The sequence below is a fragment of the Dasypus novemcinctus genome, chromosome X (genome assembly GCF_030445035.2).
Source record: "Dasypus novemcinctus isolate mDasNov1 chromosome X, mDasNov1.1.hap2, whole genome shotgun sequence".
NCBI lineage: Eukaryota > Metazoa > Chordata > Mammalia > Cingulata > Dasypodidae > Dasypus > Dasypus novemcinctus.
The window spans coordinates 175,051,884-175,077,627 of NC_080704.1; the positions used below are offsets into that span (position 1 = coordinate 175,051,884).

The following is a 25,744-nucleotide window of genomic DNA, read 5'->3' on the forward strand; positions in this document are numbered from 1 at the left end:
TGAAAAAATCAAAAAAGAAAAAAAGAAAAAAGGGACAAAACTAATAACTAAAATCAGAAATGGAAGTGGGGGCATCACTACTAAACTTAAGAGAAATAAAATGGATTGTAAAAGTATACTGTGATTAACTGTATACCAGCAAATTAGATAACTTATATAAAAAGGACAAATCCCTAGAAACACACAAACTAGCAAAACTGACTGAAAAAAGAAAGTCTGATCAGACCTATTGTTGTAGCATTTGAGAGAAGTTTAATTATTTGAGTATAGAGAGGACAGGACTCAGGAATGATTTTGAGAAGGAAAAATGGTTTATTGACGGCCTGCCGGACTCGGGAGCTTTCTGTTTGAATCCCGAGCCCTGAACAAGATTTTCAAACTTCTTTTATACAGAGAGGAAAGGCCAAATGGTCCCTTTGTTTCAGTTCTCAATAGGCTTCAATTAGCATATATATCTTCCACATCTTAGGTAAGCTTTTAGCATGGACTCCAGATATTCTAGATAAGCTTTTAGCATATTTGGTTTTTGCATTTCCCCTAAATACTTAAAGTTTATAGCCCTTGCATTGTTAAACTGTTTCCTGGGACTGGAGCCTGTTGCCATTGTCCCTAGGGGCAGGACTGCAGCCTCTTACCATTCCACACCCACAGCCTTCAGCTTAGGTTATCTCTGAAGAGACAAAGAGCATTCCACCCATAGCCCACATCACCTAAGCTGTGTGATATAGAATGTGATGACCCCTTAGCTTTGCGATGTAGAAGGTGAAGGTCCCTTAGCTATTTGACTTTGGCTTATTTAGAAGGGCATTCTCCCTGGGTGGACCTGACCTAATCAGACATCTCTGTGTTCAGAGACTCTCCTGCTGGCCTTGTGAAAGCGTGTGGATGAGTCCCATAATGGCAAGGAAAAGAATTTTGCCAACCACAATGTGAACTGGAAAGAGATCCCAGACCTCAGATAATACCCCAACCTCATCCAACACCTTCCTTGTAGTCTTGAGGCACCCTGAGTAGAGGACCCAGCTAAATTGTGCCTGGATGGAGTCCCCTCCCATGGAGACTGTGAGATGATTAATTGGTGTTGCTTTAAGCCTCTGAGTTTATGGTGATGTGTTACACAGCAGTAGAAAACCAGTACACGTCCTGGAGGAGTTCGGAGAATCTCTGGATCCTTTACTAGACACATGCAGAGAAAGCTGAAGAACACAATATATGTGTGTAAGCCAACCTGTGCCCATAGGCATCACATCTTCCTATCATGTTCAAACGGAACAACTCAGACCCCTCTACCTCATACCACTCAGAGTGTTGAAGGCAAAGCAGACATTTTGAGATGGGAAAAAATGCAGGTTTTCCCATCCAATGTAGTTCAAACACATCTGACTTATCTGATTTAGAAACAAAGATGAAACACAAGTAAGTAAGATTAGCACTGAGAATGGGAAAGAGATTAAGTGTAAAGAATTGAATCTATGTATGTCCTCCCATGGCCCACTGGATGGAATGTGGGATAGTGTGGGCTATGGTGTGGACCACTGACCAGGAGGAGCAGCGGTGCTCAGAGATGTATTCACCAAATTCCATGAATGTCTTATGATGATGGAGGAGATTGTTGCTATGGGCGGAAGAGGGGGGTGAGGGGGGTGGGGGTATATGGGGACCTAATAATTTTTTAATGTAATATTAAAAATATATATATAAAGACAAATGCAATAACAACAACAACAACAACAAAAAGAATCCACCACCTACCACCAGGTCTTGAAGGTATTTTCCAGTAATTTCTTCTAGAATTTTCTTGCTTTTATTTTTAGTTTTTGATCCATTTTTAGTTAATTTTTGAATAAGGTGTGAGATAGGGGTCCTCTTTCCTTCTTTCAGCTATGGATGTCTAATTCTTTCAGCACCTTTTCTTGAATGGATTGTTCTGCCCCAGCTGGGTAAGTTTGACCAGCTAGTCAAAAATCACTTGACCATACCTGTGAGGGTTAATTTTTGACCCATAAGTTTAGTTCTATTGGTCTACTATATCTGTTTTAGGTCATTACCATGCTGTTTTTACCACTACAGTTAGGTGTTATGATTTAAAGTCTGGAGATGAGGGTTCATTTTCCTTTTTATGACTTGTCTGATTTTTCAGGACTCCTTACCCTTCCAAATAAATGTAATGATCATGTTTTCAATTTTTCCTTTAATGCTGGTGTTATTTTTATCGGGATTGCATTAAATTTGCATATCAATTTGAGTAGAATTGACATCTTCATGATATTTAGTCTTCCAAACCATGAGCATGGAATGTTCTTAAGGGCTTTTTTGATTTCTTTTACCACTGAGTTGCAGTTCTCTGAATACAAGTGCTTTACATCATTGGTTAAGTTTACTCCTGACTATTTGAGTTTTATCTGTCATATTTTATTTTCATCACTCTTTTGACACTTTCAGTTACTTTTATTAATATAGTCTTCATTTCTAGACTCTCTTCCAGGCCTCTCACTACTGTCTTTTCTTTTCAGGCTCTAGCACACCCTTTGGTATTTCCTGAAATTCTGATCTCTTGCTTAGAAATTCTCTCAGTTTCTGTTTATCTGTGACTATTCTAATTTTGCCTTCATTTCTGAAAGACAGTCTTGTTGGATATAAGATTTTTGGCTTGAAGTTTTTCTCTTGCAGTATCTTAAATATATCAGACCACTGTCTTTTGCCTCCATGGTTTCTGGTAAGAAATCAGCACTTAATCTTATTGGGTATCCCTTATATGTTATGCATTGCTTTTCTCTTGATGCTCTCAGAATTCTCTCTTTGTCTTTGGTCTTTGGTATTCTTATAAGTATGTGTCTTGGAGTTGGTCTATTTGGATTTTTTCAGGTGGGAGTGTGTTGTGCTTCTTGGACAGGGATATCTATGTCCTTCAGTAAGTTTGGGAAATTTTCTACCATTATTTCTTCAGATATTCCTTCTGCCCCTTTTCCCTTCTCTTCTCCTGCTGGGACACCCATGACACATATGTTTGCACACCTCTTGCTATAATTTAGTCCCCTGAAACCTTGTTCAATTTTTTCGATTTTTCATCTGTTCTATTGTATGTTCACTTCCAGAGGCCATTTCTTCTAGCTCACCAATCCTTTCTTCTGCCTCCACAGATCTGCTATTATATGAATCCAATGTCTTTTTTAGTTTCATTTATTCTACCTTTCATTCTTATAAGATCTGCTATTTTTGTATTTATGCTCTCAAATTCTTCTTTGTGCTCATCCAGTGTCTTCTTAATATTCTTAATCTCTTTAGCAGGTGTCATGACAAAAATCAGAGAGATATCCATCAACCAGTCTCCTGCAGAAAGTGGGTTGGGTTGGGAAGCAGATTTGGCCCAATGGATAGGGTGTCTGCATACCACATGGGAGGTCCAAGGTTCAAACCTAGTGCTTCCTGACCCATGTGATGAGCTGGCACACAGGCAGAGCTGATGTGCATAAGGAGTGCAGTGATGTTGTAGTGGAGAAATCGGGTATGCGCGGTATCGAAGGCCAGGACACGAGAATACTGAGAAGGAAGGTGGTTTATTTCGACTGGCCGGGCTCGGCGGACTCTTGTCCTAATAAAAACCGAGCCCCGAACAGCCTTTTCCAGACCCTCTTATACAGAGGATATAGGATTAGGAAGACTAACAGTGATGGTAAACAGACCTTTGGTTAGGTTCTTCAGTGTTTGATCTTAGTATCAGATAGGTTATTTCCTCCAGGTGAGTTACATATTCTCCACATCCAAGCCAGTTTGGATTAGCATATCTTCCACATCGTCTGGAGGCAGCCCTGAATACACACTCAGTCTCACATCCCTTCTGAACATTCAAAGACTGTAGGGCCTATATTACTTATTTGGCCATCTTGGAGACTAGGTACTCTTGGAAATAATTTTGATTTAATGCACAGGCTATATCAGTGTCTTCTGCATAGGGGAGCCCCAAATGCAGGGAGTGCACCCCACAGGGAAAGCCGCCCTGCAGGAGAAAAGTGCAGCCTGCCCAGGAGTGGAGCTGCACCCATGGAGAGCTGATGCAGCAAGATGATATAACAAAAAGAGACACAGATTCCTGGTGCTGCTGACAAGAATACAAGCAGACACAGACGAACACACGTGAATACACATAGAGAGCAGAAACCTGGGGTGGGGAGAAGTGGAGAGAAATAAGTGAAAAATAAGATAAAATCTTTAAAAGAGATTAAACAAACTTGTCAGAATAATGATTTGGCTTAGTTTTATGCAACCATAACTTCTCTGCATTTTAAATACCTAGTAGCATGCAATTCTGGAACATTGATAGTTCAAAGGGGTTCTTCTCAGTGATATGTTATGAAACTTACAAGGACACATTTCATGAAACAGCTTACTGGAGGCAAGTTATCAGAGGTGCTGGTTGCTATCAGGGCTAAGTCATGATTTAATTTCAGGTTTACAAAAGCAGATGGCATTTTATTTTATAGAGTTGTCTAATTCAAAACTTACCAAACTTAAAAAACAACAATTTCCTTAATGTGGTTATCAAGACCCAATTAGAATTAACATGGAAACAGAACAGAGAACATTAATGTTGCAAAGTTTTCCCACTTCTGTAGCCGTGCAGTTAAACCAATTCAAGTTGTGATTTCTTTGACAAAACGAATCCAATTGCAAGATAGTACAGAAATTTAAAGATTCATTTTTACGTTACTTTTCACTGTCATCCAATTTATGCTCTGGGCAGGCCACGTTGTAATAGAAAATCTTTTTTTTTTTCTGAAGGGCTTCCCTCCAACTTTAGACCAATTCTCTAATATACAACCCAGGGGAGACATAGCTATCACATTCCGAGTGTTTCCCATGGGTAGGCCACCACAACAAAAGCCGCAAAGCACACCAAGAACTGGAATGCCTCAGTCAGCACGTTCCTCAATTCAAAATACAAAATCAGCAGGCAAACCCTAAATATGATTTATGAGCTTGTAGGTATGAGCAGACTGACAAAGTGAAAGAAAGCCCAGAGCAGAACCAAAGAAAAAGTTTCACATACTTGCCTAGCACTGGGAAAGACCCAGCTTCAAAATCACCTTCACACGAAGCTCTCAGCGTCTGTCCACAGGACCAATCTCTCCTGGAATCTCTCGCTTTAGTCCTCCAGGGAAATCCCTGGGCAGATGCTGGGCATGGAGCTGAGAGATCCAGGGAAACCCCATGGCCAAGGAGACACGGATTAATGTCCCTCAGGGTCTGCATCCCAGAGTAGTATGGCTCCTAGCTGTCTTGCCAAATTTTTGTTACCATAAGCACAGCTATATGCAATAGAAGCACTTGCCCAATCCGGCGCCCCAAAGGAGAAGCACGTCTCTCGGTGAGAAGGTGATTTATTGTGAGTGCACAAGTAAGGGACTGGAGTAATATACCCGAAACCAGTTCAAAGTGAGAATGGGAGCTAGGGTTTTATAGGTAAAGGCAAGGGAAAGGGGAGAAGCAAAACAAGAAAGAAAAAAACGAACAAAACAAACCAGTGATGTCAGGGATGTCTGAGAAGATCTGGTTAATTGGTTAATGTTTGGGGAACTAAGAACAAAGAGTAAAATCTTCACATTAGATTAATAGAAAACTATCTCAGTTATGTCTGGGAAGATCCAGAGTTGCTCAGGTGAAGAAATTTTTAATAAGTACATACTGAAGCTATCAATTTCTCCACCCCTTAAATCTGGGCTCTGCTTGGTGACTTGTATTGACCACAGGACATCAGCAAACTTCCCTCAAGCAGAGGCCTGAAGAGCACATGCACATCGGGGCTTGCCCTCTCTCCTTGTTGCGAACACTTTTTGACCGTGTGATCAAGCAGGCGCCAACCTCCTGTAGCCTGAGAGATCACATGAAGAGAAGAGCCAGACATCTCAGACATCATAACCATCTTAGACACGTGAATGAGAACATTAGATCCTCCAGCTCCAGGCCAATTAGCCTAAACCAGAAAAATTGCCTAGCCAATGCACAACACTGAGAACAATAAGAAATCCTTGTGGTTTGAAGCCATTAAGTTTTGGGTGATTTGGTTTGCAGCAAAAACTAACCCAATGAGTGTCCATATATATAGATTTGTTTAGCCTTATACAATTAAACTTTTTTCAGAACTTTCAGAAAAACAGAAAGGTTACAGTGTGCGATGCGATCAAAACAAAAAGTTGAGTTAAATATTTATGTGCTTACATCACAGTATAACAACATTCTTAACTAATCAATAATAGAAAATATGTAACTGTCCATTAATTTCATGAATTCTGAAAGAACTTCCAAGATTAGATGTTTGATAGGCAGTTGAACCAATTAAACCTTATTCCAAATAACGTGTAATGCCCTAAGAACTCTTAGAACTTATCTCTCTGCAAAAGTCTTTTATTAGATTTGATGGTCTTACAACGTCCCCATTTGATAAATTCTGTTATCTGGCATGGTCAGGAGAAACAGAAACCTTCCTTATTTTGTTTTTTGTTTTTGTTGTTATCCCCCCTTGTGGCTTTTTTTCTGTGCTGTGTCTCTCTGTCCATTCACTGCACATTCTTCTGTGTCTGTATTTATTTATTTCCCCTCCCCCCTTCTTGCGGCTTGCTTGCTGTCTGCTCTCTGTGTCCCTTTGCTGCGAGCTCTTCTGTATTCTCGCTTGTCTCCTTCCTTTTTGTTGTGTCACCTTGCTGAGTCAACTCTCCACGGCATCTGCAGCCAGGAGGCTCTCTACTGCGTGAGGGCGAGCCTGCCTTCTCAGGGAGGCCTCGGGAAGCAAACTGGGGGCCTCCCATGTGGTAGGCGGGAGCTCCTCTGATTGAGCCTCAGCCACTTCCCCTCCTTTTTTAGTTTTTGAACATCGAAGGAGAAACTGAGTTGGCGGATGTGAAATAAGGGGAGTGAAATGCCACATGAGGAACTGATGGCAAATCACAAAAAAGAGAGCCACAATGACATGATTTTACATAGATGCTGATAAAGCAACACAACACAAAAGAGCAGCACATGCCACAGCTAACCTTCAGGTATTTCCATAACTTGTGTTACATTTCTCTTTTCCTACATCAGGATAAAAGGGAAAAATATCCTATATTACATTATCAAACCCAAATAAAACGTAGGGAAAGAATGGGGCAGAAAGAAAGGGATAAAAACAGGTGTTAGTAAATTGCTTTTTTTCCACTTACAAACAATACAGGATAAAAGGTAGAAAGATGGAAGATGCTACTTTCTAATAGCTTGTTTCAGTAATTCACTTCACAAATATGCCCCAGCAAGGAATGAAACAGCAAAAAATTCCTAATTGCATCTGAAATGTATTGAGGGAGAATATTTGCACAATGTTTCATTTCAAGAAATAAGAAAATGATAAAGAAAGAAAATGAATTTAAATTAAACATTTTACCAGAAAGAAAAGAACAAAATACTGCTAGAATAAATTCCTTACTTAATCATTACTAAAGCATCTGTCAAGCATGAAGCAGTGAATGCAGCACACTTTAAAAACGTGATGTTTAATTAGCTGTTTAGGCATCTCCCTCATTTCCCAGTCATTTAAATGACAAAATAAGTATTTTTTTGGTAACCCAATTAAGGCCTAGAACCATGCAACTCAGGTTCAGAGTGGAGTTAGGGTCTAAGAAAGAGTTCAACAGCACAACGTACGTCGTGGTTCAAAGCCTTCATTTGCATATCTTAAAATCCACTAAAAGAATCTCAACACATAATTCTTTCTCCTCCCCTATCCACTTTTATAGCACCAGGCAAATACACACAGCACTTCCCGGATTTCTTCTCACTCTTCTCAGTCTTTTTCTTTTTGCCTGAATTATATAGATCGACCTAAGCACTGTTTAGCAAAAAAAAAAAAAAAAAAACTCCTCTTGTGACTCTGTATCTAAGGAGAAAACAAAGGAAGTTACAAGATTCTCTTTGGCCCTGAAGGAGGGTGTTTTAAAACTGAGGCCCGACTCTGTTCTAAATTTTGGTCTATGACATTTCTTGCAACAATTTCAACAACACAGAATTGCCTAAATTCAAATTGTATTTTGTCTTCATGTTTAATCCCAATATCTGATTAAATTTTATTAACAAATTGATTGGTATCTGTCATCAGTTTTTCCCTTTATTACAGAAAAATACACAAACATATTTACTTAAATGGAATATATCTATGTTCCTTCTACGTAAATATACCTAGATGGTTGTTCTTGCAAGAGAAGGAAAGAGTAAAAGAGGATGGGCAGACAAGCAAGAATACCTCAGTCATATGGCAAATGAACATACAAAACAGGAGCATCTACTAATTCAGTACAATTGTTCACGTTGCTGTAATGTAATCACTCTCCATCTCCATAAAACTTACAAAATCAAAAATCATGTGTGACTGTGTGTGTGCACTTGGGAGGCCAGGAAAGAGGGAACATTCAGGAAATGACAGCGATCCCTGTCTGGGCAGATGGCATGGGAGAGGAAAGAACTTTCCTGTAATGCAGGGAGCGGGGGAAATAAAGGAAGAATTCAGAGTGGACAGGCAATTGGAGGCGACCTTGGTCATAGGGTCATAATGCGCTGAAAATCCACTGAGTTGTCATTATTATCACTGGATCCTCCATAGACCATAGAACAAGAGTTGAAGTCACATTTCTTAGTTTCTAAAAAGCAAGGTGATCAAAGGCAATATGTATGTCCAACTGTAATCAAAATATTGCCCTCCACATCTTAATAAAATTAAGAAAACCTATGTTGATTATAATTTTCCCTTCTTTTCTTTATCCCTGGGAATTGCCGGAACTTGATGTTTCTCAGTACGTTTGTGATAAAGATTGCTTATTTTTTATCACAGATGTACAGATTAAAAGCAAGTTCTGATTTATAAGAGGCTGCCAAAAATTTAAAATGAGATTTTAATTGCTATGAGGATAGAAAATTAACAAGGAGAGATTGTATCTTGCATCATTCAATGATTTTATTCATGCAATCCAAAGGGAAATTTGAGAGGACGTGTGGTGGAGGTGAGTGAAAAGGTAAAATCATTACCAAGATAAATTGTAAGCCTTTACATGGATGACGAGGCTTGTTTTGATAAAACATGGATAGGTAAATAGTTACGGTGTTTGTGATTGGGGACTATTTTGATTGCTTTCCTGAGTGCACAAAGGTAAAAACATAGGGTGATCTCGAGGTATTGGTCAGAACCCATGTTTCTCTGGCTATAATCCAAGAGTAACAAGGGTTCCATGCATCACGGCCATGGAGAGGGCAGGCCTCTATTTTCATTTCATTTTTATTGCTTACTTTTTTGTAAGATTATATCTGAAGAAATTACTCGATATCTAAAAATAAGTTTTATAAACCAGCCAGCGAGCCAATGATAGTATTTTAATTTGGAATAAGTAAGAGCAATGGACTTCAAATTATATATCTTTAACTGTTCTCCAGTACAGCACCCTTTTTTTTTAATTGATTCTGTAAAAATATTACATTAAAAAAAATATATGAGGACCCATTCAACCCCACCACCCCCATCCCACCACTACCCCCCCAGCAACACTCACTCCCATCATCATGGCACATCCATTGCATTTGGTAAGTACATCTCTGGGCACCTCTGCACCTCATGGTCAATGGTCCACATCATGGCCCATACTCTCCCCCATTCCATCCAGTGGGCTCTGGGAGGATTTACAATGTCCGGTGATTGCCCCTGAAGCACCACCCATGGCAGCTCCAAGTCCCAAAGATGCCTCCACATCTCGTCTCTTCCTGCCATTCCCCATACCCATCAGCCACCATGTCCACTTTTCCCAATCCAATGCCACCTTTTCTCTGTGGACATTGGATTGGTTGTGCCATTGCACCTCTATTTCAAGAGGAGGCTCAGATTCCACATGGATACTGGATGCAATCCTCCCGCTTTCAGTTGTAGGTACTCTAGGCTCCATGGTGTGGTGGTTGTCCTTCTTCAACTCCATCTTAGCTGAGTGAGATGAGTCCCATAAATCAGATTGTAGGTGCTGGAGTCTGTTGAGTTTCAGGGCCTGGCTATCACATTGTCAGTCCAGAGATTCAGATCCCCTAAATATATCTTAAACCCCAACACCAACTACAACTCCAGCACAATAGCATGAAAGTCTTATGAAGAGAGATCCCATCTGAGCCCAGATTCATCACGCATAAACTCCAGCTCCAAAGAAGGGCCATCTGACATGGCAGTTAACCCCATCTGCCATGACCATAGCACCCATGGATCTCTTTAGCCCTCAAAGGAACCAATACCTGGGGGTTGTATCTACTTTATCTGTCTCTTAGACTCTGCTCAGTTGTGCATAAGGACAATGCTTCTGACAGCCTCCAGACTCTTTTTTAGACACTCGTAGCCATATAAACTCATTTCTCCTTTCCATTTCCCCCTTACATTAGGTCAAACAGCATTTTAAAATCATGTTATTTTATGTAGACAGGGATATTCTGCTGATCCGCATTGAACCTTCCTTTCCAGGTCATTTTCCAGTTGCATCATCAGTTGGTAGTTGATAGTGATCCCTCGGTGCCAGGGAGGCTCATTCCCGGGTGTCATGTCCCACGCTGGCGGGAAGGCATTGCATTTACATGCTGAGTTTGGCTTCGAGACTGGCCACATTTGAGTAACATGAAGGCTGTCAGGAGGAAATTCCCAGGCACAATGCTGCTCTAGGCCTTGTTCTTATTTCAGGCATATCAGCTCACAAGCATAGTCATTAGCGTCAGGGGCTCACTGTTGGACCCTGATTCCTTCCCCGGTCCTTGCTGCTGCACCTGGGAGACTGTCGCTGCTCCCCTAGGGACCACGACAGAGCACCTTCGGCCAGGAACCCAGTACTCCCCCAGCTGTAGTTTTTAATTGTTGCCACTATGAGTATATCCAAACATTACCATGCACCCTAGACATATGTCCTGTATAGCTCCCTGTCAGCCATATATCACCTGTCAATAGTATCCTATACCAGTATTCCTCCATTGCCATTGTTGAACCACTCTGTGATCCAGAACTTCCTGAAAATTGAAGCCCAATATAATGTCAGGATCCCTTACTAGCTAAATGGCATATAGCGATGGGTTTAAAGGTTAGATATAGAATACGTGTTGACTTGGAAAAAATTCTACATCCTATCTTTTTCCTTTTTTTTTTCCCCTAATTATTGAACTTCTCTTAACAAGAGCCCTAGACCACAGCAATTCATATATATAATATACAGCACTCCCACACATCCATCACAAAACCTTTTCCCTTCCACAGCGATACTCTTACACCCTATTCACATCATATTTACTTAAATTGATGTATAGAGTCTGAGACAATAGCTTTCAAACAAAGTGACATCTGTGCTTACATTGTGGTGCATACTTTAGGATACACAGTTTTCTAATTTTTTAGTTATCCTATGTTTTACATTATGGTTTACATTATCAGTCTGTTGTCTCCTATATGTTATGGTGTAATATTACATGTTTTATATCCATCCTGTGTACTCTCGCGAAACTCCTCTCTTACCCCCCATTTACCTTGGTTCCACACATTTAACATCCATTTTCCCATCCACCTTGGTGCCCACGGTGACAGCCAACCTCCGTTTCCCGAGGAGCCACGTCCTGAGATAGTTGGAATAGTGTTCAGGGCCTAACTTGCTCAACTGCTCCAATGCCCTGGGAGCCACCCTTTCTCTCGAGAGATACAGTTCCCTCTATTTGATGGCATTAGTCCTCCCCAGGATGTGGGTCCACCCCCACTCTCACTACTTGGGTCTCTACACAATGGTGCCACCCACTCTGGCAAAATGAGCATTCACACATTCCCCAGGAGCCCGTCCCGCATTGGACCATCCCCTCCAAGCATTCTAAACAGGTAACACTCTTAATTATATTTTGATACGATTTTCTCGGCATTTTACTCTCCACCAACACCTGACACTCTCCTATGTTCGTATGCTACCCCTCCCTCCCCCTACTTTTGGGCAATATTACCCATCCGCCCATCCCCAGCCACCCTCAAACCCGCAAAGCCCCTCCCAAAGGGAACCCCTTGCCCCCATTTTATCTCTTCTTTGTGTTCATACTTACCACCAGCCCGTCGTAAATTCCACCCCTGCAGACATCGGCTCACTTCCTTCCTCCACCCCCCGATTTCCTGTAAGCCTATCGTTCAGTCTCTTACTCTCTGAGGCAGCTTGCTTATTTCATATCATTGAGGTCATATAGTATTGTCCTTCAACGCCTGGGTTGCTTCACTCAACATAAGGTTCTCAAGATTCATCCATGTTATCACGTGTGTTTGTAGTGTATTTGTTCTTATAGCCGAGTAGTATTCCATTGTATGTATATACCACATTTTATTGATCCACTCATCTGTTGATGGGCATTTGGGTTGATTCCAACTTTTGGCAATAGTAAACAATGCTGCTATGAACATTGGTGTACATATATTAGTTTGTGTCCTTGTTTTCAGTTCTGATGGGTATATACCCAGCAGTGGTATTGCTGGGTCATATGGCAAATCTATGGCTAGTTTTTTGAGAAACCGCCATACTGTCCTCCAGAATGGTTGGATCCTTCTGCATTCCCACCAGCAGTGGATGAGTGTTCCCCTTTCTTCACATCCTCTCCAGCATTTGTATTCTTCTGTTTTTTTCATAGCTGCCAATCTTATTGGTGTAAGATGGTATCTCATTGTAGTTTTGATTTGCATTTCCCTGATAGCTAGAGATTTGGAGCATTTTTTCATGTGCTTTTTAGCCATTTGTATTTCTTCTTTGGAGAAGTGTCTGTTTAAATCTTTTTCCCATTTTTTAAATGGGTTGTTTTCTTTTTATTTTCAAGATATAGGAGTTCTTTATATATGCAAGTTATAAGTTTCTTATCAGATATATGGTTGCCAAATATTTTCTCCCACTGTATGGGCTCCCTTTTTACTTTCTTGACAAACTCCTTTGAGGTGCAGAGGCTTTAATTTAGAGGAAGTCCCATTTATCTATAAGTTCTTTTGCTGCTCGTGCTTTAGGTGTGATATTCATGAATACATTTCCTATTACAAGGTCCTGTAGATGTTTCCCTACACTGCTTTCTAAGGTTTTTATGGTCTTGGCTCTTATATTTAGGTCTTTGTTCCATCTTGAGTTGATCTTTGTATAAGGTGTGAGATGGTAATCCTCTTTCATTCTTCTACATATGGCTATCCAGTTCTCCAGACACCATTTGTTGAATCGGCCACTCTCTCCCAGTTGAGAGGGTTTGGTGGCTTTATCGAATATTATGTGGCTATATATGTGAGGTTCTATATCAGCGCTTTCAATTCGATTCCATTGGTCTGTGTGTCTCTCCTTATGCCAATACCATGCTCTCTTCACCACCATAGATTTGTAGTATGTTTTGAAGTCAGATAGTGTGATTCCTCCAATTTCGTTTTTCTTTTTCAGTATGTCTTTGGCTATTCGGGGTCTCTTTCCTTTCCAAATAAATTTCACAGTTAGTTTTTCTAGTTCCTTAAAGAAGGCTGTTTTGATTTTTATTGGGATTGCATAGAATGTGTATATCAGTTTTGGTAGGATAGACATCTTAATAATATTCAGTCTTCCTATCCATGTATAAGGAATATTCTTCCATTTATTTAGGTCTTCTTTGATTTCCTTGAACAGTCTTGTATAGTTTTCAGTGTATAAGTTTTTTACCTCTTTAGTTAAATTTATTCCTAAGTATTTGATTTTTTTACTTACTATTGTGAATGGTATTTGTTTCTTGATTTCCTCCTGATCTTGCTCATTATTGGTGTACAGAAATGCTACTGATTTTTGCACATTGGTCTTATAACCTGCGACTTTACTAAACTCATTTATGAGTTCTAGAAGCTTTGTTGTAGATCTCTCAGGGTTTTCTATGTATAGGATCATGTCATCTGCAAATAATGAAATTTTGACTTCTTCCTTTCCAATTTCAATGCCTTTTATATCTGGTTCTTGCCTCAGTGCTCGAGCAAGTACTTCTAAGACAATGTTAAACAGAAGCGGAGACAATGGGCATCCTTGTTTTGTTCCTGAGTTTAGAGGGAAGGATTTTAGGATTTCTCCATTGTAAACAATGTTGGCTGTAGGTTTTTCATATATACTCTTTATCATGTTCAAAAAATTTCCTTGTATTCTGATCTTTTGAAGTGTTTTTATCAAGAATGGGTGCTGTATTTTGTCAAATGCTTTTTCTGCATCTATAGATATAATCATGTGATTTTTTTCCTTCAGTCTGTTTATATGGTGTATTACATTGATCGATTTTCTTATGTTGAACCAACCTTGCATACCTGGAATAAATCCCACTTGGTCTTGGTGTATAATTCGTTTAATGTGTTGTTGAATACGATTAGCAAGTATTTTGTTAAGTATTTTTGCATCTAGGTTCATTAGAGAAATCGGTCTGTAATTTTCCTTTCTTGTGGTGTCTTTGTTTGGCTTTGGTACTAGGGTAATGTTGGCATCATAGAAGGAGTTAGGCAATGTTCCTTCTGTTTCGATTTTTTTGAATAGTTTCAACAGTATTGGTGTTAGTTCTTTCTGGAATGTTTTGTAGAATTCACCTGTGAAGCCATCTGGCCATGGGCTCTTCTTAGTTGGGAGATTTTTAATGACTGAGTCTATCTCACTGCTTGTGATTGGTTTGTTAATATCATCAATTTCTTCTTTCGTCAAAATGGGTTGCTTATGTGTTTCTAGGAATTTGTCCATTTCCTCTAAATTGTCATTTGTTGGAATATAGTTTTTCAAAGTATCCTCTTATGATAGTCTTTATTTCTGTGGGGTCAGTGGTGATATCGTCTTTCTCATTTCTTATCTTGTGTAATTGCATCTTCTCTCTTTTTTTCTTTGTTAGTCTCGCTAAAGGTTTGTCAATTTTGTTGATCTTCTCAAAAAACCAGCTCTTTGTCTTGTTTATCTTTTCAAGTGCTTTCTTATTTTCTATTTCATTTAGTTCTGCTCTTATCTTTGTTATTTCCCTTCTTCTTCTTCCTGTTGGGTTACTTTGTTGTTGTTTTTCTAATTCCTTCAAATGTGCAGTTAGTTCTTCAATTTTTGCTCTTTCTTCTTTTTTGATATATGAGTTTATGGCTATAAATTTCCCTCTCAGTACTGCTTTTGCTGCATCCCATAAATTTTGTTATGTTGTGTTATCATTATCATTTGTTTCAAGGGAGTCATTGATTTCTTTTGAGATTTCCTCTTTGACCCACTGTTTTTCTAAGAGTGTGCTGTTTGATTTCCAAATCATGGTGTGAAATCTGGGCCTCTGTCCCTTGCAAATTTCCTGCTTGACTCCACTGTGGTCGGAGATATTGTTTTGTATGATTTCAATCTTTCTGAATTCATTCAGCCTTTCTTTGTGGTCTCGCATATGGTCTATCTTGTAGAATGATCCATGTGCGCTTGAGAAAAATGTATATCCTGCTGTGTTTGGGTGTAATGATCTATATATGTCTATTAGATCCAGCTCCTCTAATATATTGTTCAAATGTTTTGTTTCTTTAGTGATTCTCTTTTGAGATGTTCTGTCCAGAGTTGATAGTGGTGTATTAAAATCCCCCACTATAATTGTAGATGCATCTATTCTTTCAATTAGTTTTTCCAGTGTTTGCCTCACATATTTGGAGGCACCCTTGTTAGGAGCATAAATATTAATGATTGTTCGATCTTCTTGACAGATTTTCCCCTTTCACTAAAATGCAGTATCCTTCTTTGTCTCTCACAATTGTTTCACATTTAAAGTCTATTTTGTCTGATATTAATATAGCTACTCCTCCTTTTTTTGGTTGTTGTTTGCTTGTATGATTGTTTTCCAGCCATTCACTTTCAATCTCCATGAGTCTCTGTGTCTAAGATGTGTCTCTTGTAGACAGCATACGGATGGGTCATATTTCCTTATCCAATGTCCCAGTCTGAATCTTTTGATAGGTGAGTTTAATCCGTTGACATTCAGTGTTATTACTTTCAAGGAATTGTTTGTGTTAGCCATATTTTAATTGTATTTGTGTTTGTCATATTTTCTATTTTTTTCCTGCTATTTTTGTCTTTTTTTGTTCCTCTTATACTCTCCTCCAACTCTGCCTGTCCTGATTTTTCCTTTCTTCCTGCAGAACTCCCTTTAGAATTTCTTGAAGGGGAGGTTTCTTGTTGGTATATTCTTTCAGTTTCTGTTTTTCTGCGAATATTTTGAACTCTCCCTCCATCATGTTTGAATGCTACTTTAGCTGGATAGAGTATTCTTGGTTGGAAATTTTTTTCCTTTAGTACCTTGACTATATCATACCACTGCCTTCTTGCCTCCATGGTTTCAGAAGAGAAATCAGCACTTAATCTAATGGAGCTTCCCTTGTAGGTGTTGGTTTTCTTTTCTCTTGCTGCTTTTAGGATTTTCTCTTTGTCTTGAGCATTGGATAATTTGACAAGTATATGTCTTGGGGTGGGCCTGTTGGGGTTTATGACTAGTGGAGTGTGCTGTGCTTCTTGGATATGTACATCTGTCTCTTTCAGTAGATTTGGGAAGTTTTCAGCCATTATTTCCTGCAACACTCCTTCTGACCCCTTTCCCTTCTCTTCTCCTTCTGGAATGCCTATAATACCTATGTTTGAGCGTTTTGCATTGTCATTCAGGTCCCTGAGTCCTAGCTGGATTTTTTCTATCTTTTTATCCACCCCTTCCACTATCTGTTTGATTTCTGATGTACTGTCTTCCACGTCACTAATTCTCTGCTCTGCCTCTTCTAGTCTGCTGATATTGGCTGCAAGTGTATTTTTGATTTCTTGAACTCTGGTGTTCTTTCCCATCATATCTGTTATCTTTTTGGGTATGTCGGCAATTTCCCCTCCAAGTGTTGTCTTCATGTTGTTAACCTCTTTCATTAGTTCATCAAATTTGTCGGTCATAAATGTTCTGAGATCTTTCATTGCTTGTGCGAAGTTCTGCTCTCCTTCCTGATTTTTAGTTTGTTGATTGGATTCAGCCATGTTTTCCTGATTACTGGTTTGATTTGTAGTTTTTTGTTGCTGTCTTGTCATCATTTTATCTTGACGGGTTTATTCAGTTCCTTAGCTTCTTTGTCTACTCTTGGAGATTAGTTAGCTGTTGTTTTTGCGTAAGTGTTATATCTTCTCTTTGTCACTTTGTTCTTCTTATTCTAATTTCTTGTTGCTGGTTAAGTTCACTTTAGAGGAAAGTGTTAGTGCCAGGGAAAGGCAATTGTGTAAGCAAGGAAAACGTGTAAAGTAGTATTGGTGATATATGTTAACAAAGCAAGAATATGAGATCTGGGACAGTGGAGGTTAGATTCGTGTAAATTTTGTAGAGTTATAGCAGTAGGTAGAATACCTATTATGAGGTAGATGACTGAATATGGGAGGAATATGGTATGCGCTAAAAAGCTATTGTTTTCGTGAGAGAGGGAAAGAGAAAAGAAAGGTAATAGTTTCAAGAGTCTATAACAGACAGAATACAAAACAGAGGTATTAGAAATTAAGAGTTAGACACTTTGTGGATCAAAGAAACGGAGGTGGGAGGTGGAATATAGGAGAGACAGTAGATGATGGCAGATATCAAGATGTAGGGGAAAGAGGATAGTGTTGGTAGCCGAAGTCAGTTCACACAGAAATGAGGCAGTGGAGGATGCGAAAACCCAGCAAATGTGAGGTTTTCCCAGCAGCACTTATTGTATAATTGATTTAAAATGAAATAAGTAGAAAAAAAATTTTAAAAAACCCTAAATAACTGAATAAAAAAAAGACTTTAGGGGATATGCTGGGAGAAAAGACTAGAGGATAATGCAATAGTAGCAATCAGGACATTAAAAAAAATAAAAAAATAAGGTAAAATGAAAATAAAAACAAAACAAAATGAAACGATAAAGAAAAAACGCAAACGTTGAAGGCTAGGGCATTCAAGGGTCTCAGATGGATCTCAGGGCGTGATGGATTCAGTGGTGGAAATTCTGAGATATTGAATACTCAAGAGGTGTGAGTCTCGGGTGTGGGCCACCAGAATTTAGGGGATTTAGATCTGGCAACGTCAAATCTGGTCAACAGGGAGCCTAGGAGCCCCGCCGTGTAACACAGCCCTCAGAGAGCCCCGCAGCTGGGTGTCAGCCCTATAGGGGAAGTCAGATCCACAAACTCTATATTATGTCTGAACCCTGCAATTCACTTACTCAGTAGGGTTTTTTTTTTTTTTTTAGGTAAATCGACAATTCAGCTTTTGGACAGCTCCCACCCTGTGATTCCCAAAAACGGCCAGCTGAGGGCGCCTCTACACCGCAGTCAATTGACTGAAGCAGATCCGAAGCCCGCCGAGGGTTGGGTTACGGTTGGAAATGCTGAAAACGGATTCCAAAACTGGAATTCCCAAGCTCGACGAAATATTCCCCAATTGGCTTCCTGACGTGTCCCCCTCCCTCACCGCACCCTGAAACTACCTCCCAATTACGTCCCTTTGTTACTAAGAATCTAATTTCGTTGCATATGGGCAGCACGGCCTGGGGGACGGGGCTCCAGGCAGAAGCGCTATTATTTGTGTCCGCAATCAAAAATTCCCCCGCTTTACAAAACACCGTCTGTCTCCCCAAATCGATCCGCAAAGGCGTCCGTTCCCTCAACCTCCCAACAGCCCGCCGAGGATTCGCGAATTCCCCAGCACCGCAGAGCCGCCAAAAGCGCAGCCGGAGGGCCGATACCCCGGTTCCCCGCCCCCCCAAGGAGTGAGCAACCCGTCTGCCGGTCTCACCTCCGGGCAATCGAAGCCAAATTATAGCTTATAGACCAATCCTCTCCGTTACCTTTCCACCAAATCAATGTCCAGACACTTCCTGCCCTGCAAAAATCCTGAAAAAGCCCGGCCTCAGAGAATCTCCTGCAGCGCCCAGCCTCCTTTTCCCACGAGAGACCGCAAGGCAAGTTCACTCAGCCACCATCTTGGACCCTCCCCTACAGCACCTTTTAATAAAATTTCTAATACTTTATATCTCAGTGATATTAAGAAGAATGATTCTCTAACAAAATAAACCACAGTTTGTCTAATACGACATCACACCTTTTTTTGTAAAAATTTAATGTGGATTCTTTGAATGCACTAACATTCATTCTCTCAATGAAATAAATGCCGCTGAGATGTATGTTCTCTTTTGAATGAACACATATCTTAATACAATTTAAACAATTTTTTCTTGGGACACTTTTTACCTATCAGGCACGATCATAGGAAGTAGACAAATCAATTAGACCATTTGCGCCTTGTACTCTTTCGGAATTCAAATAAAGTGCTTCATACTCCTTTTGCAGAATCCATTATATCTGTCACTCCTAAGAGAAAAATGACCTGCCGTAAATTTACTGGATGTGCTCTTTTAGTAGCTATTAACTACAGTTGATCAAGACACATTAGAGGCTCATGAAATTAATTTACTGGTCTTAGCTAGAAGGTATTAGATCAGAAAAGTTTAGATTGTATTGCCTCTTACAATGTGCTGTGTATTTCTTATGGTGGTTCACGTTTTTAAAAAGTGTGGATAGCGCTGAGCTAATGCATGCGCTGCTGAGAGGTACTCTCTGGTTTGCTCCTGGAGCCTTGGGCTTTTACAATAAATTCCATTCCTCAGCACTTTGGCAGCTTCCCCTTGAAACATAATGCTAAATGGAATAGAAATTGTGAGCCTACGCTCTCATGTGGATATATGAATTTGGGCCAGAGAAGAAGCCCACTAGCTGGAGAACCATGTCGTTCAGCCCAATACAAGAAATGTCACTGCTGCCTCATTAAAATCCTATCCCCTGGAGACTGGCATTCAATAGAGTGTGTGTCCATTTTCAATCCCATCTAGGAAAAGTTCATAAAAGACCTAGGGACTTGCTTCAAGGCAAGTTCCAAAGCATGAACTTCAAGAAACATATTTTAGAGAAAATCCAGTGTTTCACCAAACATGAATAATGATGGATTTCTGAGGTGATCCCCTTCACCTCTTTCCCGATAAGCCTGCTGTTTCCATTTATCAGCGCTGGTTGAACACGTGGGTATGGCACGCCTGGATTTGCATCCTTGACATGCAACCTTAATTTTTTGGCTCTGATGTTCAGCAAGGTCTATAACTTCTTCAAGCCACGTTGTTTATTCTCATCTGTAAAGTGAGTAGATTAATGTTTTTTGCCGTTTGGTTGCTTTGAGAATCAGATGAGAATGTATGCCAAAGCGATTGCACAGTAGCTCACACCCTGAAAGTGCATAATAATTGTCCCGAGGAGGGATTCAAGATGAATAAATTGTTATTCAAGACTTAATTTTTTGAGCTACTCTGGGACACATAATTCCTAACACGAAATTGTACTGTTATACCAGATTTCTGTAAGGCACTTCAAGATGTGCAGTACTTACTAGCATCTCCATTTCTCTCTTTGCTTAATACATCCCCGTTCCCTGTCTCTGCAGTGAGCAGTCCCGCCAGATCAGATATTTTTACAGACCAACAGCTCGAGATGCTTTGTCCTAGGTTTGCTAATTCCCTTCATTCCCAGGGAGATGGGTGTAAGTTTAGGCCTGTGTGTAGTTGTGTGTGCGTGTGTGTTTTGGTGGAAGGGGAGAAGGAAAACTACAGACTGGTTTAAGTGCCTTTAAAGAAAGACAATGACATTTGGAGTGATGGAATCTTCTCTTCTTTGAAAGGTTCCCATGGGTGTCTGAGAACCAAGGCCAGTTAGAGGGCAAGGGCACAATCCCCAAGAAAAAATAGAGTGAGTATAACTAATTTTAGAGTCTTCCCAATGTTTTAAATCCAAGGAATACTGCACCTTCACGAGCAACTTCACCTACATTTTTAAATTTACCAACATCAAACTGTCTCCCCATTAATGAGGGTTTCCTAACATATTAATTTTTAAAAATTTTAAACTAGGAACAATGTGCCCAAACGGTCTCCATATTTTAATGGCCTAACGCAGTACTCTGCAAAATAAACTATCCAAGCCCTGCCCCCAAAAGTCCTTCTCAGGTGTTCAAGTGTGAACATATGTTGTCATGTTTATGTACACACACACACAAAGAGAAACATGGGCTTCCATGTTATTTTGGAGAGGGTAATGTATTGCTAATAAAAACGATGTTAGAAGATTTAGATTTGAGGTCTAGATTAGGTTGCATGATTTGAGGCAGCTGACCAGCGATATGCAAATACAAACCCTATCTCCTCGTGTACAGCAGTGTGGGCTAAGCAGGCTAATATGTGTTTACACTTGGGTGGACAATTGTAAACTGAACTAGAACTTAAAAGGAGGTGGGTTTTCACAAGATAGGATGGGGAGAGAGGGTTTGGAAGCCACGGTGAGCACTGACAAAGCCCTCTCTTGCATCTAGAATCTGAAAGTCCATGGGGTGGGAGAGAAAGAGCTGCTTCCCTCTGACAAACAGGGCTGCGGAGGATCCTCAGGGGAGAGCTGGCAAGACGGTGAAGACCATGCTTTGAGAAGAAGTTACAAACATAGGGCAGGGTGTTAATGAAATAAGGTCTCATTGGAAACACAATGAGGCCTTATGTCTCTAAATCCCGATATCAACCTTGTGAAGTAGGGGTCATTATTTCCATTTTACAGGTAACAGAAAGCAGGTTCAGAGGGGTTGATCGCCTTGTCCAAGGTCACACAGCTATTGATAGGACTTTAGGGCTCAAATCCCCGTCCTTCTGATTAGAGAGCCCAAGATCCTAAAAACGACACATATTGACTGTGCCAATATGATAAAGGACCTGGGTAGCACACAAGTCCCAAATTGACCAATCCAGACGAAACCATCCTGACCCGCATTTGAACACAGAGAAAAAAGGGGACTGAAGGTGCCACCTACCTATGTAGTTCATGATAAATCCCTGACCCTTCCCAAAGATGAGGCCAGCAGGGTCCGAGTGGAATGGGATGTTCAGCTGGGGCGTGGAGGGGGACAGCTTCTGGGGGCCGCCGTTCCCCTGGCACTGCCCCGGAATGTGTGGCCCGGCCTCGTCACCATCGTACATGATCAGGATGTGGCTGCTGAGGAGGGTCAGGCTTGCGGGGCAGAGAAAAGAGGCGGGAGGGTTCTGCAGAGCGACGGGCATTCAAAGAGGCTTTTGTTTATTTTTTCAGGCTATCCATGTTCTCCAAAGAATTCTTAGGGTCAGGCCCTGGGCTAGGAACCGGGGGCGAGGCAGGCAGAGACCAGAAGCGGGAGGCAGCCCTCCTGCCAGCGCAGCACACAGGGGCGCGCGGGTGAGTCGGGTTTCCAAAGAGGCGCTTAGGAAACTGTCTTGCCTGCCAGCTGCCCTGGGGGCAGAATTGAATGCTGCACGGAAGAATGGCCTGCGACAGTCCCTTCCTCCCCAACCACAACCGTGTAATGCGCCACACGGAAGCGGCAGGCACGGGGCTCCTCCTTCTTCTTGGATGTGGAACTTGCTGGTGGCTGGAGGGTGATAACTTGCCTTTTTGAGCAGGCGTGTGGCATGACTGAGCAACTCACTGCCAGAGGACAGGAATTCCAGGACCTGATGCAGACTGTCCACGGCCTTCCCACCCACAGCCTCCGCCAATGTCCTTGATGGACGTCCTTGACAGGTGCCTCAGCAGTGCTCCTTCTCCTGCCCACACCCAGCAGCCGTCTTTGCTGCCAGTCCTGGAAGGGGAATGGAAACTCTCCATGTGGATGCCTCAGATGGTAAGAATCAGAAGGAAATAGAACAGAGATGCAGAGCACATCGATGAAGGGTTGCCTCTGGAAGGCAGGACTGCAGTGTATCCATCGACGTAGCTTCTATCACACCTCACACAGGGCTTTGCATGAAGCTTCCCCAGGGCTTGTGTGGGGAGATTCCAATGGCCCCCACAATCTCCATCAGTGTCCCCCAAACCATCCCCTTCCCTCTACATCAAAGCTGTCTGCTTGGTTTGCACAGGTGGCTTCAGGACAGAGCCCCTAGGATTCCCGCCCCCGCCAGTTTCCAGCTAGACCGCAGCCCCTACACCCCTACTATATTGAAATTGTGGAGCCACCCCTTTCCCTTGTACACAGAAGGTGCTCCATAAATGCTATCATATGCAAGAGGGGGGCCGAGGCCTGCTCCTGACCTATGGGAAGGAAGAGCCTCTTGAACTCTGAGTACCGTGAAAATACCAATAGCTCATGAACGGGGTGAATTCGACTCGTGTGAGGCGTGGGAGGGGGCAGGGATTTACTCCTCACGCCGACCTCACAGCCACCCACTGCTAACAGCGCGCTCCAGACAGCGACCCCCTGGACTTCATTTATCAGTCATCTCCATAACATAACTGCAGTAGAAGGATCTTCAAAGGTGCAGATAGCTTCCTTTTAAAACTCTTTGTTGTGGGTCACACAGGAAGGAGCAGGGCACTGGAAGGAGCACTGTGGCTTGGAAATCAGGAGGACTGGGTTTGTTCTCAGCCTTGCCACTTTTAGGGAGAACATGGGGGTTTCCTGAAGTTCCTTAGCTCTGAACCGTGGTGAATATTTGATGTTTGAGTTCCTCTGGCTTTGCCCAGGCTGCTCGAGGTGGGGGGGGGGGGGCTAGGCGGACGCACAGCGGGCGCGAAGAATGCTGCGGAGACGGCGAATGGTGGCAATGTGCAGTCTGCTTTATTCAGGAAGTGCTGGACAATATATATTGTGGGGTGAGGGGACGGGGCAGGCAGGAGACGCGTGTGGGGCATTGGTCGGTTGGGGCTGGTGGGAGTTAGGCAATGTGAAAGTTGGCCGGCGGGGATTGGCCGGTGGTCATTGGATGGCATGGCCCCGGCGAGGGGGAAGAGGGGGAGGCAGTAGGTCCGGCTCGGCGGTGAGGCGGGAACGGTCGAGAGGGCGTGGCTCGCCCGTACCTCGGCAGAGCGGGCGGCCCGTTCGCCAGACAGGGAGGGCGGGACTCGCCCATGCCCCTGCGGAGAGCAGGAAGCCCGTCCGTTCTACCGGTTCCCTCGGCCCACCGCAGCCCGCCTAGATAGCCTTCCCTCAAATATTTCCTATTTTTGTCATGGCTTTGGGAATAAAAGATCTGGGAGCAAATCCCAGGTCCATCTGAGCAGCCTCAGTCTCGTGCTTTGAGCACATACTCCAATTTCCTTACCTGAGGAAGGGGCGCCACCACCGCCCCCATCATCCCTCTCTGGATTCCTTTCTATGCCAGATAACAGCATGACATCAGACGACTTCAATCAGGCTCTCCACTGGGTGCAGTATGGCCACCCCCACCTGCCAAGAGACACCTGGCAAGGGCTGGAGATGGTTTTGGTGGTTACAACTGGGGGTGGGAGGTGTGCTACTGATAATCTAATGGTAGAGGTCAGGCGTGCCACTAAACGTCCTAAATTGTACAGGACAGTCCCGCCCCTCCCATCCCAAAAAATAATTCTTGGATCCAAAACGCCCGTCGTGCTATAGCTGAGAAACCCTGGCTTCCGTGATTGCCCTCTGTAAAGGGTATGTCACACACGAGGCACTGCAGCTCCTGTCGTCCTGGAGTGTCATCGGGGCCCCCTGAGCTGAGCATCCCTCTTCCTAAAGGGAGATACTGGACCACACTGAGCAGAGTCCGAGCAGGCCTGGGGTGCAAGTGTCTTCCCTGGGAGGCCACCCCAGCAGGTACTGGTGGGGAAATGCGAACAAGGAAGGCAAGAGGAGGAGCCGACGCAGGGGCCATCTGTGAGCAGGTGCCACGGCGGGCGCTGGACTCAGCCCTGCGGGAACTCTGAGGGATCAGGCAGAGGACAACTGAGAGGAGGGGGAGCTGGGGTGCTTAGCCTGCAGCTGCCACGCCTCCCAGGCTGGGTGTGTCCAGTCGCCAGCCCCTCTGGCCCGCCCCATGGCACAGGCTTGGGTGGAGGCCCGCGGGGGCTCCTGTCTTGGTACAGTGGCAAGTGCCGCAGGGCATGGCTAGGGCCCCAACGGCACCTGCTCTGCCCTTGAGGCAGCTCTTCCAGGTTGAGGGCTCCCCCAGCTCTAACTAGAAAGAAGTCGTTAGTGTGGGAGGAGTGGGGGGTGGGGAGTGGGTTATATGGGACTCTCATATGTTTATTTTTTTTTTAATTTTTTATTCATTTATTAAAAAAGTATTACATTCAAAAAATATGAAGTCCCATTCAACCCCACCGCCCCACAGCAACACTCTCTCCCATCATCATGACACATCCATTGCACCTGGTAAATACATCTCTGGGCATCGCTGCACCCCATAGTCAATGGTCCACATCATAGCCCACACTCTCCCACGTTCCATCCAGTGGGCCCTGGGGGGATCTACAATGTCCCGTAGTTGTCCGTGAAGCACCACCCAGGACAACTCCAAGTCCCGAAAACGCCTCCCCATCTCATCTCTTCCTCCCATTCCCTGCACCCAGCAGCCACCATGGCCACCCTTCCCACACCAATGCCACATTTTCTCTGTGGACATTGGATTGGTTGTGTCCATTGCACATCTATGTCAAGTGGGGGCTTCATATGTTTTAATGTAACATTTTGTGTGATTTATGTATCTTTAAAAAAGATAATAAAGTAACAACTAATGTAACACATCGATTATATGTAGTAGTAAAAAAAAGGAACAAAAGAAGACTGAAATTGTCCTCTGTCGTTGAAGAGGCTGCCTTGGGGGGAGCTGTCACTGTGGGCGGAGTATCACAGGAGGGGGGTCAGAGCATCACTGTCACCTTAA

General features: G+C 42.5%; 1 pseudogene; it reads right to left on the reverse strand.

The window, feature by feature from the left end:
- LOC131277142 (seizure 6-like protein) overlaps positions 1-25,744 on the reverse strand; it is a 92,843-nt pseudogene that overhangs the window by 23,163 nt on the left and 43,936 nt on the right.